Genomic DNA, 20,698 nt, shown 5'->3' with positions numbered 1-20,698 from the left:
TTTGTCATACTTTCCAGATTATTAGATTAGTAAAAGGCATGTATAGCAGGCAACTGAGCACAGCAAATAATCAAATGTCATTTGCAATCAGACTTGAGTTTGAATTTCAGGTCTACACTGCAAGATCTGGGACTTGTTACTTAATCTTAAAAAGTCTCAATATCCTCAACCAGAAAATGGAGACACAAATGACATGTAATTGTAGTGAATAGCTATTGCTTTTGCCCATCTGTCATGCATTTTCTTTTCTTCTAGACCAGATCATTTCCTTTTCCTCAGGAACTGTCCCTCCCCTGTTCCTGGCCCATAAAGTCCTGGTGGAGCCCACCTCCCTCTAGGCTTGGGGTTGGACACATGACTTGGACTCAGAACTTCCAATCAGGGCACCATATTTCCTTGGCTACAGTGACAGGTGATATGTATGTGTTCTAAGCTGGATCAGTGACTTCTGCTAATGCTACTGGAAAATCAGTACATTCCACCAAGACAGCTAGAATATAAGCCTAGGGGTATGCATGCCCATTTTTGCCACCCTATAAAGGATCTTTCTTGAGAATGAAACCAACAAAGAGAAGAGTAAAGCCAAAAAATTAAGTGGAGAAAGCCACTCTACTAAAGATATCATTTGGGTTACTGGCTACAGCTATTCCCAAAGCTCAATGCAGCTCTGGATTTCTTAATTATGCAAACAAAAAATTCCATATTTTCAAAAGCCAATTTAAAGTGGTTTTCTGTCACTTGCAACCAGAATAATCCTGAATACTGCAGATATTAACACCTGGAGGTGGGGAGTTGCAAGGGATGAACATAACATATGAAATTGGTTAAGTCAGGATGGGGGGTGGAATGCCGAGGATTCCTTTTCTCCTGGCTAGAAAGCTGGTAACACCTGTAATGTGGTGACAAAGCTTACTGTTGCAGGCATTAGTATCTCACCCAACAGTTGCAGCTCTCTGCCCTCCAGACGTATGTTAGAATTTAATTTTATGGTTCCTGTGATTGAGTGGGGTCATGTGACCTGCCTGTTCTGACCAATACATTTTGAGCAACATTGAGCACTTAACTGTTGGTACAAGATTTTCCTGAAGCACTCCTTGCTCTCATCGTGGCAACCCACAATGCTGGGTTCAAGATACTGGCTGAATTGCTGAATTTCTCAGTTTGGATAAGTGGGGCGCCCCCTGGTGACCAGAAAGGGGCATGAAGCATGAATAAGAAACAAACCTTAGTAGTTGTCAGCCACTGAGATTTTGGAAGCATTGGTTAATATAGTGTAATTCAGTCTTTCCTGGCCAGTGTGCCTACTGTATTTTGGGATTTAAACCATATTTCTATCACAGATCACAGACTTGGTAGGAAGTGTTAGGATTATATCTTGCAGGCTTCAGTATGGCCTGACAAGAAAGACAAAATCTTTCCTACAGGCTGACCCATCTAAAAGCATGACATGACAGGGGAAAAACAACTTTCTTAGGTGAGGCCTTGTTAGCCCGTGGTCAGCAGTGCTAGATGACTGCAAGTCAGCTATTCATGAGCTTGAAGGCTTGGAAAAGTCAAATCCTCTTCCCCAAGTCACAGTTAGTGCCAGCAGAGGCAGGGGGAAAAAACTGCTGGAAACTCAGGGGGAGATAAGAGTAAGATCTGGGAAAATCCTGATCCCTGATTAGTTGCGGGCTCCCAGCTGACAAAAGGGGTGACTGTCAAATTTCAGTGTGCTGAGTCATGTACTGGACCAACTTCTGGGAATGAGGGGTGTGCCTCCCCACCTAGGCTATTGTTCAGCAATCCTCAGAGGCAGAGGCCAAAATGAGACCACAGAGGCACACTGCTAAGGGACAGAAGCTTTGAGATCTGGGTCTGTGTTCAAGTCACCATAACTCAAGCTTTTGTTAAGCAACATGACATAGGTGTTAAAAAGCTTGGGCTCTGCAGTCGGTTTAGCTGAATTCCATCCCAATGTCACTAGCTGTGTGACTCTGGGCAAGTTATTTAAGTTCTCCCTGCCTCTATCTCCTTCCCTACAAAAGAGGGGCAATAGTAGTACTTACTTCATGTGGTTCTTTCAAAGATTCAGTTAAGACAGTGTATATAAAGAGCTTAGAATACTGCTTAAACATAGAAAACCCTCAATATATGTATAAATGTTAAGGTATTATGATTATTATTAGCCAAAATAATGTACAGATAGTTTGAAGCAACTGGAATTGCCAGAGAAACCCCAGCTTGGCATTAAAATGCCTGTAATTGCTCAACCCCTAAGATGAGCAGGCCCCAAATCCAAACTAACAGGAAGTGGGCAACTACAGGAATGATTACGGCCTCTGGAAGGGACCTCCTCCCTAAAATCCTCTCACATGATGCCATGGTGGACAGTGTACAGGAGAGAACCTTCCAGAGAGCAGAACTGGAGGCAGCCAGGTTGACTGTTCTAGAGCCCACTCCACTGCCAGGGCAGCCAGTCCAGCATGGCCACTCTTGTCCAGCATGAGATATCACCAGTTTTAAACAGTGGCCACTGTATGTTGGGTTTTTTTTTTTCTTTTCTCAAATGAAGTATTTTTATTGCAGTTATCCTCTTTTTCTTCCACCACTGAATGCTGGGTGTGATTTGGATTTGTTGAAGGTGGGGACCAGAGCTGAGCTTGGCGATAAGGGTCAGGGAGATTAGAACTGCTCTGATTAACAGAGGGAGAGAAATATATGTAGGTTTCCTGAGTGTGGAAAGGCACTAAGAGGCTTGGAAGGTAATGTGAGGCCACAGGCAGTATAGGGGATAAAGATGTCCTTAAAAACTGCCTGGGGGTGGGTAGAAGACAAGGGTTGAGGAAAGAGAGTAAAATAAGAAATAGGCTGCCTAATAAATTCAGTTCACCTGCTGCAATGAAACCCTATTTCTGCCTCCTCACAGCTTTTGATGTGCCCGCTAACACAAAAGCAGATCTTTGTGGAGATTAAGGAAGGGCTCAGTTCTACATCTGGGTCAACATGGTCACATGTACAGATGCACGTAACTGAACAATTAGCTGCAGAAGCCCTCAAATCCAAAATAATTATCCCCCAACTCTTCAGAAGTCACAGGAATGTGAAAGCAAGGCCTTGGCTGGCCAGAGAGTAGAAGGGTGTTTCCAGCCCACCTCATCTGGTTATTAAGGGGCACGGAGCCTCGGCTGATGATGGGCTCCGTGTTTCGCCACGTGTTGAAAGCCTTATTGAGATGAGAGTGAACTTTTCCAGGATATACTTTTTCAGATCCCCAAAGAATGAAATCAGGAATACAAAGTATTTATGTCCGTATAGCAACCCAAAGTTGATAAAGATCCTTCAAAGCTCTTCCGACTCTCTGGAATTTGGACAGCTCATGTCTGGTTTGGATGGGCAATTGCAGCCTGGGATCATTTCCTTATCTCTTCTCCTTTCTAATATTTCTATTTGTCTTCAGGTTATACCCCAGACCCCAGAGGAGTCTTCCATGCTTTCCTATTCAAACAGCCGAATGATCATTCCATCAGGGTTGATGACTGAGTTAAAAGTTTAAAGGTGAGTGGTCCATGAGTCGCCCTGGTCCAGCTGACGGTCGTCTCAGCATGTGACATACAATCGTGAACTGCCGTGTTCAAGGGAAGGAGCGTGATGTGCACGGCAGGTAGAAAGCTGGCAGCACTGTCTCCAGCACCATCCTTGGTCTCTCTATGGACTGGCTGAGAGCATACCACTTCTACTTGGATTGATTTCCACTACCCGGAGCAGGGCACAGAAAATCCATCTCATACCCAGTTATCAGGACAACTGGGGGACCTAGCACAGGGTTTAAGAACAATTACCAGGGAGCCTTGTTCTAGAGGAAGACCAAGGCTCACACTGGCAGAGCTCCTTACACATTTACAACACATTTCCATACACACTAGAAAGTCTCTTAGCCAACCTCCACTCTACCTGCTTGCCAATCCCACTGACTCTCTCCATCTCCTCCATATAAGGTACTGGCTGAGGACCATATCATACTCAAATCTCTTGATTAAAACTGACCCTGGGCTTCCCTGGTGGAGCAGTGGTTGAGAGTCTGCCTGCCGATGCGATGCAGGGGACACGGGTTTGTGCCCCGGTCCGGGAGGATCCCACATGCCGTGGAGCGGCTGGGCCCATGAGCCATGGCCGCTGAGCCTGCGCGTCCAGAGCCTGTGCTCCACAACGGGAGAGGCCACAACAGTGAGAGGCCCACGTACCGCAAAAAAAAAAAAAAAAAAAAACTGACCCTGTAGGACAGGGTCTTTGCAAACTCCATGTTGAGATCCATGAGTGCATCATGAAAACAATTTAGAAGGTTGTATCCAGAAATTTTTCTCAAGTCAATAGGTAAAAGAGAAGAAAAAACACCAAAGTATGTGACACATGATAAGGGCAAGGTTAGATGTGTTTTCTGAAATTTTTGTTTGAGGAGCATGTGTGTTTTGCATTTGTATGAGTGTGTGTGTATGCGTGTGTGTGTGCATGGCTATGGGGCTGCAACAGCAAATGTCTTTCCTACTCTGGATGTGCACTGAAATAGTTTGAAAGCTACTGCTCTAAAATGCCATGCGTCTCTATTCCTATCTGTTGTGTGGTATACCAAGTTACAGGTATTTCTCAATTTAATTTTAGCAGTTGTACTTAATTTATATTAGTATTTATACTAATTTAACTTGATTAATTTAAAACTGATGAGCTATGAATGTGAAGAGGCAGAGAGTTGTTTCCACAAAAATAGAGTTGAATGATTTGGAAAGATTACATAAAATGAGTTGCCAAAATAAGTGCTATCTGTCAGGTTAAGTTTGGGTGAGACCACTGTAAAATATTGGTGAAAAATGTTTTAAAAATTCAGGACTTTCAATTTATATCATTTTACAAGGGTCTTTAAGTTTTAACTTCTTTATAAGAAATGGATCCAAGCCATAAACACCATGGGAACATCCTATCGGCAAATCCATACTGGAAGAAGAGACCTATGTCCTAGAGAAAAGCTTGGTCATTGAAGATACAGGTCTATGTTTTAGATATATACACTTAGATAAAATGTCTATGGTATATATATATTTATCCTTTTCTATGATTCTCTGCCATAAGGAAATTTTCAGTTAACAAGTCATCCTTTGAGTTGCCACCAAGCTTGGTAAAACATGGCTTTTACTAAACATCCATCTTATTTGACTCAGAGAGACAGGTAATGCAGACACTAGCATCCCATTCTGCAGATGGCGAAACTGAGGCCAGGGAGTTAGTAGGGGCAAAGTTAGGCCAACTGGGGAAAGTGTGGCAAGTCTTAAAAGTTTAGTCTAGTGATTGTTTTCAGCTGAGCAATAATCCATTGCTTGCTATATAACTTTTAAAAAGACATTCATTATCTTATTTCTCTAACATCAAAGATATAAACAAAGATAACTGAAGTCCTCTCCCTCGGGTTAATGATGTCCCTGGTGGGAGAAGCACTTTTCAGCTCTCTGGTTCCATTTTATTATTGCCTATGTCCATTTCCTATTTTTCTACTACAAACAAAATCATTCTTGGCTATGTAACAATGGAGTTTAAAAATCATAGGTGTCACTGGTAGATACTCAAATACAATGAACCAGCAAACAATTAATTGCACAGACATTAATTCTGTATCAAGTGATACTAGTTCATCGATTCATTAAATAGCTATCTATTGGTTGTCTGATATGTTCCAGGACTGTTCTAGTTATACTGCGGAAGCAGAGGACAAATGCAAACTTGAGTCAGGGCACGAGGCTCGGGTTCTGGCTCTTTCACAGATATAATCACTCTTGAAACACAGCAAAAATTATTGACCATCTGCTACATGTCAGATATGCTGTTAAATTAAGTTTAAGCGACACCACTGTAAAATATTGGGGAAAATGTAAAAGCTCAAGAATCTCAATTCATCTAGCTTTATAAGGGTCTTTTAGCTGTAAAATATCTTTAAAGAAAAAGATTTGTTCAAGAAAGATTAGGGGGACCCTCCAACAGCAAATCTACTGATTATCTACTACGAGTCTAGACATGAAGATTCAGTGATAACAGGATCCATTAGGAAAATGATAGTGAACAAGACCCCTAGAGTCTGCCCTCATGGAGCTACAACCCAGCAGGGAAGACAGACTTTAAGTAAATAATTACATAAATAAATAATTATGACGTGATAGAGCTGTGAAGCGGAAACTCAGGGCTAGGGGAGCATGTAGGGAACTGGAGGGCTAGAAGTCACTTTCCTGAGACTGTCCTTAGTCTCTTTCCTCATCTAGAATGAGATGGGCACAACTGCCCTTCCTACTGTCCTGTTAGGGGTTTCAAGAGGATGAAATGAGAGAGTGAATATGAAAGAAAGTGCCTTACATATGCAGGAATATTATTAGAAATAGTCTCTGGTGCAGTTCACGGTCCAATTGTGCTTAATAAATGCAGGAGAATGGGAAGAAGGAATAGAGTGAGAAATGATATATTTATGGAAGAGTAAATCAATTATTTGGAGGAAAATGCATTATATACTTGAATACAGCTAGAAGGTTTAGAAACTTACTTTCCTTGTTGTTGCTTTTGACTGGAGCTAGTATTTGTTGAGATCTTTCCCAAATCTGCTAAGGCCTTTTCTTCCCCCTCACTCCCCTCACACCTGAGTCCTGAGCAGAGAAAATCTGTTTGTTTCCACCCAGCCAGGGTTGAGTTTTATTCTTTATTTCTCAACAGTACCCAAGATACCTCTAGACATTTGTACTGAGAAACTGCTTCTCATCCAGCCCTTTCCTAAGAGCTCTGGGCAATGTGACAGAAGCCATCTCAGCATTTTTCCATTTTTCCCCCAGCCCTAGTCCCTAGTCTTATCTGCCCTCCCTCATTCTTGGTAGGTGAACACCTCCCGCCGACACACACACACACACACACACACACACACACACACACACACACACACACACACACACACACACACACACACACACACACACACACTCTCTCTCCCTCTCCCCCTCCCCCTCCCTCTCTCTCTCTCTCTCTCTCTCTCTCTCTCTCTCCTATTTTTCCTGAGAAGAATGAGGCTGCATGGACAAGAGTTCCTTTCTCCTCAAAATAACAGCTCTTGTGTCCTCTTCTATTGAACCTGTCTCAGAAGTGTCTTGTTTCTCTTCCGAGGATAAACTAAGGCTAATTCCTGCTCATTCCTTCTTGACTCCAGCCTTGGTCCTTCATTTATCCTCTGGAACTCTTCCTTCTGTCCATGCACAGCAGATCTCCTCTATCTTGGAAAGAGCATAGCTCTTGACCCCACTGCATCTTTAACCCGCCATGTGATTTCTCTCCTTCCCATCTCTGCCACTTTCTGGGTGAGTCCTCCCCACCTCCACCTCCTCGCCACCGGCTTTTTCTGCGTCTGGTTCCCGCCTCTCCTGCTACTGAGATTGCCCTTAAGAAAGGCTCCATGACTTTTTAACAACAAACCCAAAGGGGTTTTCTCAGTTCCTCTCCTCTCTGACAAGAGAATGAATGTATGAAGGGGAACCAAAGACTGAGGCAATGCAAAGAATCAGAAGGGCCCTGAAGAGGACCGCATCAAGAGTGTGGGTTTATTCATGGCCCTGGGTTCCTTTCTCTTCCTCTCCTCCTTGGAGCAGTCATCAACAGTAGCCTCTGTGCATGATCCCAGGTTCTCCATCTTTAGCCCTGGCTTTTCTTTAGTCACTAGAGACCATTAGGGCTCTGGTGTTACAATCTGTAATGCAGTTCATGAATAGCCTGAACAATCTGCATGGTTTTCAAATGTTCTCTGTCATGTCGTCAAAACTTTGGGACTTAATAAAGGCACACCACCCAAGGCTTGTGAGGCGCCTCATCCCATTAAGTCCTATCAAGTGCCTGCCTCCAGAAGGTAAAGAGCTTTACTTAGGAATGCATGGAAAGAAATCAAGCCTGTCTGAACGGAGTAAACGCCCAAAGCATAGGAGCTGTTATAAGTATTAACGAGCCCACGGGTTAGTGGAGAAACGTCCCCCTCATGGCCTTGTCAACCAATCTGCCTGTTCTCTCCATTTTCTACTAAGCAGAAAAAAAGCTGGCTTTCAGTAGTGATTGTCAAGAGAATACAATAAAAGAGCAGATTCCTCTCTCTCCTCATATGCTAGAAATGAGAAACACCGTGTCCTTGCCTGGCCTCTACAGTGCTACAATGTGGTCCATTTCTTTTTCTCAACCATCACTGGCCTGCCACCCCAACCTCTGCATCGGCCTAAGCCAATGAATCAACCATTTCCTAGATCAACCACTTTACTATCGTGGACATGATCTGAGCCTCAAAATGTGGTCTTTGTAAATTGTGTGGACTGAAACTTCTGTATATAAAGAAACACAGGAAGATTTTAATATTCAGTTTTGATGTTTCCACCATGGGTAAACCATTCAAACTCTGTGCATCTCAGTGTAGTTATAAAATACCTCTTTTTAGTTACAAAATGCCTTAATTTTTCTTTTGATCAATTCAGGATTCCAACTCACTTTCTCTGTCAGCTAGTGAATTCCCTAAGGTCTCAGTACTAGGAATAGGAGTGCTTCTAAACAACATCTTTCTTTTTATCTTTTGATACTAAGAAGCATGGGCTGGCCCATATTTCCCTCTTGCAATGGCCACAAGGAACCTCAAGCTCAAATTTGCAGACTGATGCTGGTAGCAAAGTGTATGATCTAATACACTAGCAAAATTTAAGGTCTAAATTTTATATCTAACCTTACCCTTGCTTAATTTTTTCTACCTTTATCCCAATCCCCAATCTTTTTCTCACTTAACTGATTTTCTTTTATTCTTTATATCATTTGTAATTATGTAAGCTTCCATAAGTCATACTAAAATAAATCCAAACTCTTTAGTATGGCAAAAACCAACCCCTCTCTCACGTTGCCCCTGGTCACCCCTCTAACGCATCCTCCATCACCTTTCCCCTTGTTCACAATGGCCGCTGCTGTTCCTTACACTCACCAAGCACTGTTCTATCTCAGAGCTTCTGCACTTGCTGTTCCCTCTTCCTGCCATGCTCTTCCCCATCAAGGCTCACCCCTCCCTTCATTCAGGCCTCTGCTCCAGTGCCACCTCTTCAGATAGGCTGCTTCTGTTCACCATGTCTAAAGCAGCATCCCCTATTCGTTTTGCCTCCTACCCTGCTTTTCTTATTTTAGAATCTTTATCATGACCTAACATTATAGAAAATTTTATATCAGGCAGACTGGAGGAGTGGTTATGAGCACAGACTCAGGAAGCAGATTGCGTTCATATTCCAGCTTTTCCACTTACCAGTTGTGTGACCTTGGACAAGTGATTTCACTTCTCTGTGCTTCAATCTCTTCATCTGTAAATGAAAAACATACAAAATAGTCCCTGGCACATAGTAAATGCTAAGTATCTCATTGTAAATAATTAAATTAAATACTGTTTATTGTCTAACCCCCACTACTCTGTCCTATGTATGACTATATTCTTAGCTTGAAGAACTGTGCCCAATATATGGCTGGTGCTTAAATGTCTGTTGAATAAATTCTCTTTTGGAGTGAAGTAAGGACGTTAAAAGTTAAGTAAATACATTTTAAACCTGGGGTTAAAAAGAAAGAACACTGGGCTAAGATTTAGAAGACGGAGATTTCAGCTCTTGCTTTGTCACTTAGGAGCAAGTTGATTTTAGGCAAATTAGTTAAAATTTGCCCAAGTCAACTACAAAGCTGGAATGAGACAAGTCAGCTCTGCTGCAGAGGCATAGGGAAAGTAAGTCAAGTCTTTAACAAACCTGCATTTGCTCCATAAATAGAGGTTATATTGTTTCCTGAGGAAAAAGTGAGGCTGTGTTTATTAAGCACTTCTATGCTGTGGGCTCTGAATTAAAGCCCTGGGAATATGGAGACTAAAGGCTTGGCTCACCTTGGGAATCTGAGGACTAAAAACTTTTTTTGTCAGCTCTAAAGGAACTAACAAAATCATAAGGAACACAGAGAGTCAGCAATTACAATAGAGTGATGAGTGCTCTGGTTGAGGTAAGTTCTGGAAACACAGAGGAGAAGCACTTCCAGGTATGACCTTCACACTGAAACTTGGAGGGTGAAGTAGAGACATCTGGGTGGGTAGAGTTGTTCTAGACAAGAGTGTGTGTGCAGATGTGGAGCTGTTTTCACAGCATATTTCAGGAACTGAAGGTAATGCAGCCTGCCAGGTGGCAGGTGCCTATGACAGGAAATGTCAAATGACGATGCAGAACAGGTAGGCAGGGGTCAGATCTCACGAGGTGATGCTAAGATTCTCCCCCTCGCCCTCCCACTCCTCCCTAAAAGTGGCCTGAGTATCCTCTGCAGGTCAGAGATCCCTCTTGCCCCAGGGGACTTTCTGACTCTTGTTTGGCTTCAATGTTGCCTGCTGAGATATGTGCCCTGTGCCTGGGAGAAGCCAACAGCATTTCTCAGAGAGGAGCTGGATGATAACCCAGGTCGTAAGACCTGGTCAAATTTTTCCTAGGCAAATATGCATTAAACCTTCCAATGCTTGAGGAGATGGCTGAAGAGACGGCATGGGGAGAGGAGAAAGAAGGGCAGCGGGAGTTAGATGCAATCCCATTCTTTTAAACACCTTGGAGCTATTTCTCCTTTTCCCCGAATTCTTTCTTTCATTGCCTTCTCCCATCATGGCAAATGAGTTACCCTGACAGCACCAATTCTCCCCCGTCTCTGTAGGCATGCCCTTTGCCATGTGAGCTGTGGCATGAAGAGGCTGGATGTAATTCCCCACCCCTTGATATGGCTTGGCCACGTGCCTCTCTTTGGCCATTAGAAATCATTGGATGTGCTGGCATGCAGGTTCCAAGCCTAGCCCTCAGTTCCCTGCTGGAACCTTGCCTCTGTCGTGAGGACAAGCCTGGGCTGCAAGAAGAGAAACCAAGTGGGAGATTGCCAAGTCATCCCCTCTGAGGCCATTCTAGAACAGCACCCCACCCCCCCCAGCCCCAGCCAGCCCAGCAGTTGACGGCAGAAGCATGACCAAGTCCAGCTGAGATGTGCCTAGCCCTGACCACCGGCAGAATCACTTACCCAACCCTTAGGCTTGGCAGAGATCATTAACGGTTGTTGGTTAAACTACAACATTTTAGAAGGTTTGTTATTCAGAATGGCTAGCTAATACTCTTGCCAATATTTATTATATTTCCTTTTTGTCCCTCCTTCCTCTAAAAGGGTTGGGGAGGCATGACCCTGGTAAATAAATTAGGGATAGGGATAGACTCACCATCTGGGGACCTCTTCTCTCTACTCTTTCATACCAAGGTGTAAAGTTTCTATTTATATGAGTACTAATGGCAACTTTTGTGCTGCAAGATGTGTTTTCCCTTCCGATAAGCGATTTTTCCCTTCACCCATAGCATTACTCCTCTTCATTCCCGAGGCTGAAGGTCAGTGCTAATTGGCATGGTTGCTCAAATCTTCTCTGGGCATCACCTCCCAGAAAATCTTTGCAAAGTGGAGGACTCAGGGGTAAACAGCAGAATTCGGATCACAGCCTGCGGATAATTTCTCTGGCTCGCCACAGGCCTTGTTTGCTGGTGGTGATAAAATAAAGGCTGGGAGCTCAGCAAGTAAAGTGGCTCCAGAGCGATGTGTGGCCAAGTTGTCTTGATGAGAAGGCAGGGAGTTGTAAGGCCAGCTCGCCCTTTAATGGGCACTTTGTGCCTGTCTGGCTCCTCATCCCAAGATGGGAGAAAATCTGTTAGTGAGATCCATGCCGTTCACTTCTCACACTAGAGCCATCTGGGAGAAGTCTTACTCATTTCTTTTCTGATGCCCTAATTGGAACTGCTGACGCACTTGTGTGTACCTGAGGTGGCTTAAGATGGGGATGCTGAGAGCTCTGGTAACCAAAGCATTTTAAAGGGCAGCGGGAGATGTCATTCACATTGTCTGCATATCCATTTGGATGGATGTGGATGGATGCCAGGAGCAGCCAGCCTGGAAGGTCTCTGTGCAGAGATTGCTGATTTGCAGTGACCTCTGACTGCACTTCAGCTGCTAAATCCTGCAGACCCCAGTGAGCTGAGATTGAATATGTTTGAAGTCAGCTGGCAAAGAGTCGGGGCTCATTTTCTCAGCCTTCCTTCAGCATCTCAGGGTAACACAGACAGGATGCCTTCTGAAAAAGGCCTTCTGGCTATGGTTTTCAATGGCAGGAGGTGGGGCTACCTCCAAATTTGACGTGAAAAAACAATTCAGACGTGGTCGGTTGGTTCCAATTAATCACCCTCATGGATCTGCAGATGACTGAAGGGGTTATGGATCAACCTTTTGGTTAACAGTTTACAATCTCACAACTTGCTCATTTAGTCAGTCATTCCCTGGGAGGCCAGGCCTGTTGTTGTTTCAGGTAACTAGGTTGCAGCATCTCCAGGGGAACTTGTGAGCGTAAGTGGAGATGAGAAAGGGTCCAGGGGAAGCCAGGATTCCTTCTGCACTGTGTTCCTTTGCATTTCACGGAGTAGGCTCTTCCTATGTAAGGCATTCAAGTTATTCATCAAATTTTTATTGGGCACCTACTATGTGCCAGAGACTGTTGTGCATGGGAATGCAGCGTGGCTCCTGCTCGTGTGTTGCTCCAGAGGTACAAGGCTCTTCTCTGGAATGTGCTGTTCTGATTCTCCTGGCACCCAGCACAGCAGCCCTTCCCTCCCTGCATCCACCAGGCTCTAATGCGGCTAGAAGTACTTGGGAGGTTGAGGTGGAGGCTTTTCCTATCCCCAGAAACGTGATGAGAGACTCTTCTTGTATATCTATGAGAATGAAACTTTTGTGTTTTGTTAATTTTTACCCTATTGCATTCCAAAATTGATGTAAAGATTATAGGATTAAAGGATATGAGGGAAAATATGGGTAGGAAGAGATACACAGAATATGTGCCATAAAGCCCTATAGATTTGATTGAGGTGGGTATGGGGGGCATGAATTTGGCTCTGAGTGGAAAGAGGAAAACCTGACTGGAATGTGTGGACAGAAGAGGCAGCAGAAGTAGGTGTCCCTTACTCTCTTAGCCCCTTGCAGAGAGGTAGGCTGGGTGTACTGGGGGCTACGCTCCAGGAGCGGGACCACCCTCTATGTTGTTCTTCCTTTTACCAGGGTGAATATGAGAGTTCTTGCACAGGAAACGTTAGGCTCAGGTGCCAGTCATGCTGGGGTACTAGATTTTAGAGGATGCTGAGCAGTACCAGCTGCCCCACACTTGGAGATCTTGGGTCCTGTTCTTTGAAAGTGAAGTTGGGGAGCAGCCTCTCCAGCTAGAGGGAAGGGGACTCACTGTCTCATCTAGCTTGTTGCCATGCAACCCAGAGGATGTCCTGGGGTCATTCTTTGAACAATCTTTTTATTTCCGAAGCTCTGTGTTTGCACTTTAGAGCTTCCTGATATCAAAACCTTCATCTCTAGGCAAAAAAATAATGGGACCATCAAGCAACAGGGTATGTCACAGTGGCAAACATGGGGCCAAAGGATCTTGTGCTGACCCTCATTTCACATTGCAGAAATGGCTGCCCACAAGATACCATACAAGGGGCTGCCTGTGGGTCCCTCCCCTCCCGCCCTATATAGGAAGCATTCCCATAACATCTATTAGATGGAAGAATCCTGGGAACTTGCTCCTGGAGGTGCCTCATCACTGTGCCCTGAGAGCTCTTATTGCCTTTAATCTCCCTCCCTGCCTATGTATGATCTTTATCCCTTCTTATCTCCTCCAGAGAAAGGAAGAATATAACTGAGCATACTCCCCCTGGGTTTGTCACATAGCTGGCTAATGTGTTGGATCAGTCACGCGTTCTTTCAGTCCAATCTACTATTGAGTGCTGAGAAAATCAATTTCTTAGGTAATAAAATTAATTTCTTAGCAACTAGATGAGTGTGCGTTATCTATAACACAACTGTGCCAAGGTATTTCAAAAAATCTACAAAGTGATGATAAAGTATCTACTCATTATAGGTTAATAAGCTGATAATATAAGACATTCATTCATTTTCATATAAATGTAGTGGCTACCCGTTATCATGATTTATTCCCCAAATTTAGTCTTGTGTGCTTAAATTGAGAAGTTACAATGTAAAAGTTTTATCTTTACAGCTGTCACTGGTGTCATATTTATATACATGCTACATTCACCAACATTTTAACAACTGAGTAGCAATATAAATTGAATAACTTTAAAGACTATATATGTTTCCCTCTAGGACAAGGGTAGATTCATTTATATTACAGCCTCATTTCTGTACCGGCTTGGCTGCAGCAGAATGGAATCCAAATGGATTCAATCATTGCCCCCTTTTATCTACTTGAAACACAAAAAATATCATTTTACTTTCCTTTCCTATTACTGTAAAAATACCTTTAATATTAAATGGAAAGTAGTGACTGATGAACATCTATGCACAATGAATTGTTAGTTTGAAGTTAACTTTTTACTTACATTTGCTAGGGTACAGTTCACATTTTCATATTTCTCTACATTTTTTGAAAAGTAAGGCCCTACATCCTATGATATAATCACTGTTAGTGAATGCTCCAAAGTCAGGTGGACTTAGATTTGAAAGAGCTGTGTGGGCCAATGAAAGCCATTTAATCGTCTAAGCCTTAGTTTTTTCAACTAATAATATTATTCTATATTACATATGTGCGTTTATATAATTAAAAAGATAATATTATTTCCCTCATACGTACGTTGTCAGAATCAATGGAATAGTGTATGTAAAGCATTAGCATTTAGAGTAGCAGCCAAATTAATAAATGCTAATCCACATTATAATTATTGCTATTATTTTAAAATTTGAGCAAAAGGGTTCCAAATCAAGCTCTTTGTACTTTCCCTGTAAGTTCTTTGGGTCAGTTCAACAGTTAGTTTAACCTTTTTCTAGGTGTCAGATCAACTGAAGGAAAGAGTTAGAGTTCCTAGCAGTTGCTCCCACATGATAATTTCACTCCATGAGCAGATGTAAACGTTAAAGAAATCAGCAGAGAGGAACCAAGATGGCGGAGTAGAAGGACGTGCTCTCACTCCCTCTTGTGAAAACACCAGAATCACAACTAGTTGCTGGACAATAATCGAGAGGAAGACACTGGAACTCAACAAAAAAGATACCCCACATCCAAAGACAAAGGAGAAGCCACAATGAGATGGTAGGAGGGGTGCAATCACAGTAAAATCAAATCCCATAACTGCTAGGTGGGTGACTCACAGACTGGAGAACACTTATACCACAGAAGTCCACCCACTGGAGTGAAGGTTCTGAGCCCCATGTAAGGCTTCCAAACCTCGGGGTCCAGCAATGGGAGGAGGAATTCCTAGAGAATCAGACTTTGAAGCCTAGTGGGATTTGACTGCAGGACTTCCACAGGACTGGAGGAAAGAGAGACTCCACCCTTGGAGGACACACACAAAGTAGTGTGCCCATTGGGACCCAGGGAAAGGAGCAGTGACCCCAGGGGAGACTGAACCAGACCCACCTGCTAGTGTTGGAGGGTCTCCTTCAGAGGCGGGGGGTGGCTGTGCTCACAGTGGGGACAAGGACACTGGCAGCAGAAGTTCTGGGAAGTACTCCTTGGCGTCAGCCCTCCCAGAGTCTGTCAGCCTCACCAAAGAGCACAGGTAGTGTTGAGTTGCCTCAGGCCAAACAACCAACAGGGAGGCAACCCAGCCCCACCCATCAACAGTCAAGTGGAATAAAGTTTTACTGACCTCTGCCCACCAGAGCAACAGTCACCTCTACCTACCACCAGTCCCTCCCATCAGGAACCTTGCACAAGCCTCTTAGATAGCCTCATCCACCAGAGGGCAGACAGCAGAAGCAGGAAGAACTACAATCCTGCAGCCTGTGGAACAAAAACCACATTCACAGAAAGATAGTCAAGATGAAAAGGCAGAGGCCTATGTACCAGATGAAGGAACAACATAAAACCCCAGAAAAAAATCTAAATGAAGTGGAGATAGGCAACCTTCCAGAAAAAGAATTCAGAATAATGATAGTGAAGATGATCCAGGACCTTGGAAAAAGAATGGAGACAAAGATCGAGAAGATGCAAGAAATGTTTAACAAAGACCTAGAAGAATTAAAGAACAAACAAACAGAGATGAACAATACAACAACTGAAATGAAAAATACACTAGAAGGAATCAATAGCAGAATAACTGAGGCAGAAGAACGGATAAGTGACCTGGAAGACAGAATGGTGGAATTCACTGCTGCGGAACAGAATAAAGAAAAAAGAATGAAAAGAAATGAAGACAGCCTAAGAGACCTCTGGGACAACATTAAACACAACGACACTCGCATTATAGGGGTCTCAGAAGAAGCAGAGAGAGGGAAAGGACCCAAGAAAATATTTGAAGAGATTACAGTTGAAAACTTCCCTAACATGGGAAAGGAAATAGCCACCCAAGATCAGGAAGCGCAGCGAGTCCCTTACAGGATAAACCCAAGGAGAAACACGCCAAGACACATAGTAATCAAATTGGCAAAAACTAAAGACAAAGAAAAATTACTGAAAGCAGCAAGAGAAAAATGACAAATAATATATAAGGGAACTCCCATAAGGTTAACAGCTGATTTCTCAGCAGAAACTCTACAAGCCAGAAGGGAGTGGCATGATATACTTAAAGTGATGAAAGGGAAGAACCTACAACCAAGATTACTGTACCCAGCAAGGATCTCATTCAGATTCGATGGAGAAATCAAAAGCTTTACAGATGAGCAAAAGCTAAGAGAATTCAGCACCACCAAACCAGCTCTAAAACAAATGCTAAAGGAACTTCTCTAAGTGTGAAACGCAAGAGAAGAAAAGGACCTACAAAAACAAACCCAAAACAATTAAGAAAATGGTCACAGGAATATACATATCGATAATTACCTTAAACGTGAATGGATTAAATGCTCCAACCGAAAGACACAAGCTTGCTGAATGGATACAAAAACAAGACCCATATATATGCTGTCTACAAGAAACCCACTTCAGACCTAAGGACACATACAGACTGAAAGTGAGGGGATGGAAAAAGATATTCCATGCAAATGGAAGTCAAAAGAAAGCTGGAGTAGCAGTACTCATATCAGATAAAATAGACTTTAAAATAAAGAATGTTACAAGAGACAAGGAAGGACATTACATAATGATCAAGGGATGAATCCAAGAAGAAGATATAACAATTATAAATATATATGCACCCAACACAGGAGCACCTCAATACATAAGGCAACTGCTAACAGCTATAAAAGAGGAAATCAACAGTAACACAATAATAGTGGGAGAGTTTAACACCTCACTTACACCAATGGACAGATCATCCAAAATGAAAATAAATAAGGAAACAGAAGCTTTAAATGACACAATAGACCAGATAGATTTAATTGATATTTATAGGACATTCCATCCAAAACCAGCAGATTACACTTTCTTCTCAAGTGCACACGGAACATTCTCCAGGATAAATCACATCTTAGGTCACAAATCAAGCCTCAGTAAATTTAAGAAAACTGAAATCATATTGGGCATCTTTTCTGACCACAGCTCTATGAGATTAGAAATGAATTACAGGGGAAAAAACGTAAAAAACACAAACACATGGAGGCTAAACAATACGTTACTAAATAACCAAGAGATTACTGAAGAAATCAAAAAAAACTACAAACAAATGACAATGAAAACACGACGATCCTAAACCTATGGGATGCAGCAAAAGCAGTTCTAAGAGGGAAGTTTATAGCTATATAAGCCTACCTCAAGAAACAAGAAAAATCTCCAACAATCTAACGTTACACTTAAAGGAACTAGAGAAAGAAGAACGAACAACACCCAAAGTTAGCAGAAGGAAAGAAATCATAAAGATCAGAGCACAAATAAATGAAATAGAAACAGAGAAAACAATAGCAAAGATCAATAAAACTAAAAGGTGGTTCTTTGAGAAGATAAACAAAATTGATAAAGCATTAGCCAGATTCATCAAGAAAAAGAGAGAGAGGACGCAAATCAATAAAATTAGAAAGAAAAAGAAGTTACAACAGACACCGCAGAAATACAAAGCATACTAAGAGACTACTACAAGCAACTCTATGCCAATAAAATGGACAAGATGGGGCTTCCCTGGTGGCGCAGTGGTTGAGAGTCTGCCTGCTGATGCAGGGGACACGGGTTCATGCCCCGGTCTAGGAAGATCCCACATGCCGCGGAGCGGCTGGGCCCATGAGCCATGGCCACAGAGCCTGTGCATCCGGAGCCTGTGCTCTGTAACGGGAGAGGCCACAACAGTGAGAGGCCTGCATACCGCAAAAAAAAAAAAAAAATCTTCCAACAAACAAAAGTCCAGGACCAGATGGCTTCACAGGTGAATTCTATCAAACATTTAGAGAAGAGCTAACACCCATCCTTCTCAAACTCTTTCAAAAAATGCAGAGGAAGGAACACTCCCAAACTCATTCTATGAGGCCACCATCACCCTGATACCAAAACCAAACAAAGATACTACAAAAAAAGAAAATTACAAACGAATATCACTGATGAATATAGATGCAAAAATCCTCAACAAAATACTACCAAACAGAATCCAACAACACATTAAAAGGATCATACACCAAGAAGAAAAACCATGTTATCATCTCAATAGATGCAGAAAAAGCTTCTGACAAACTCCAACACCCATTTATGATAAAAACCCTCCAGAAACTGGGCATCAACATAATAAAGGCCATATATGACAAACCCACAGCCAACATCATTCTCAATGGTGAAAAACTGAAAGCATTTCAGGAAAAGATCAGGAACAAGACAAGGATGTCCACTCTCACCACTATCATTCAACATAGTTTTGGAAGTCCTAGGCATGGCAATCAGAGAAGAAAAAGGAATAAAAGGAATACAAATTGGAAAAGAAAAAGTAATACTGTCACTGTTTGCACATGACATGATACTATACATAGAGAGTCCTAAAAATGCCACCAGAAAATTACTAGAGCTAATCAATGAATTTGGTAAAGTTGCAGGATACAAAATTAATGCACAGAAATCTCTTGCATTCCTATACACTAATGATGAAAAATCTGAAAGAGGAATTAAGGAAACACTCCCATTTACCACTGCAACAAAAAGAATAAAAGATCTACGAATAAAACTACCTAGGGAGACAAAAGACCTGTATGCAGAAAACTATAAGACACTGATGAAAGAAATTAAAGATGATACAAACAGATGGAGAGATATACCATGTTCTTGGATTGGAAGAATCAATATTGTGAAAATGACTATACTACCCAAAGCAATCTACAGATTCAATGCAATCTGGCATTTTTTACAGAATTAGAACAAAAAATCTTAAAATTTGTATGGAGACACAAAAGACCCTGAATAGCTAAAGCAGTCTTGAGGGAATAAAACAGAGCTGGAGGAATCAGACTCCCTGACTTCAGACTATACTACAAAGCTACAATAATCAAGACAATATGGTACTGGCACAAAAACAGAAATACAGATCAATGGAACAGGATAGAAAGCCCAGAGATAAACCCACACACCTATGGTCAACTAATCTATGACAAAGGAGGCAAGGATATACAATGGAGAAAAGACAGTCTCTTCAATAAGTGGTGCTGGGAAAACTGGGCAGCTACATGTAAAAGAATGAAATTATAACACTCCCTAACACCATACACAAAAATAAACTCTAAATGGATTAGAGACCTAAATGTAAGACCGGACACTATAAAACTCTTAGAGGAAAACATAGGAAGAACACTCTTTGACATAAATCACAGCAAGATCTTTTTTGATCCACCTTCTAGAGTAATGGAAATAAAAACAAAAATAAACAAATGGGACCTAATGAAACTTCAAAGCTTTCTCACAGCAAAGGAAACCATAAACAAGATGAAAAGAGAACCCTCAGAATGGGAGAAAATATTGCAAATGAATCAACGGACAAAGGATTAATCTCCAAAATATATAAACAGCTCATGCAGCTCAATATTAAAGAAACAAACAACCCAATCCAAAAATGGGCAGAAGACCTAAATAGACATTTCTCCAAAGAAGACATACAGATGGCCAAGAAGCATATGAAAAACTGCTCAACATCACTAATTATTAGAGAAATGCAAATCAAAACTACAATGAGGTATCACCTCACACTGCTCAGAATGGCCATCATCAGAAAATCTACAAACAACAAAGGCTGGAGAGGGTGTGGAGAAAAGGGAACCCTCTTGTACTGTTGGTGGGAATGTAAATGGATACAGCCACTATGGAGAACAGTATGGAGGTTCCTTAAAAAACTAAAAATGGAATTACCATATGAGCCAGCAATCCCACTACTGGGCATATACCCAGAGAGAACCATAATTCAAAAAGATACATGCATCCCAATGTTCACTGCAGCAGTATTTACAATAGCCAGGTCATGGAAGCAACCTAAATGCCCATTGACAGACCAATGGATAAAGAAGATGTGGTACATATACACAGTGGAATATTACTCAGCCATAAAAAGGAACGAAACTGAGTCACTTATTGAGACGTGGATGGATCTACTGACTGTCACACAGAGTGAAGTAAGTCAGAAAGAGAAATACAAATATCATATATTAACGCATGTATGTGGAACCTAGAAAAACGGTACAGATGAACCAGTTTGCAGGGCAG

Source organism: Pseudorca crassidens, chromosome 8 (assembly GCF_039906515.1).
Source record: "Pseudorca crassidens isolate mPseCra1 chromosome 8, mPseCra1.hap1, whole genome shotgun sequence".
Lineage (NCBI taxonomy): Eukaryota > Metazoa > Chordata > Mammalia > Artiodactyla > Delphinidae > Pseudorca > Pseudorca crassidens.
Note: the sequence above shows the minus strand (reverse complement) of the source record.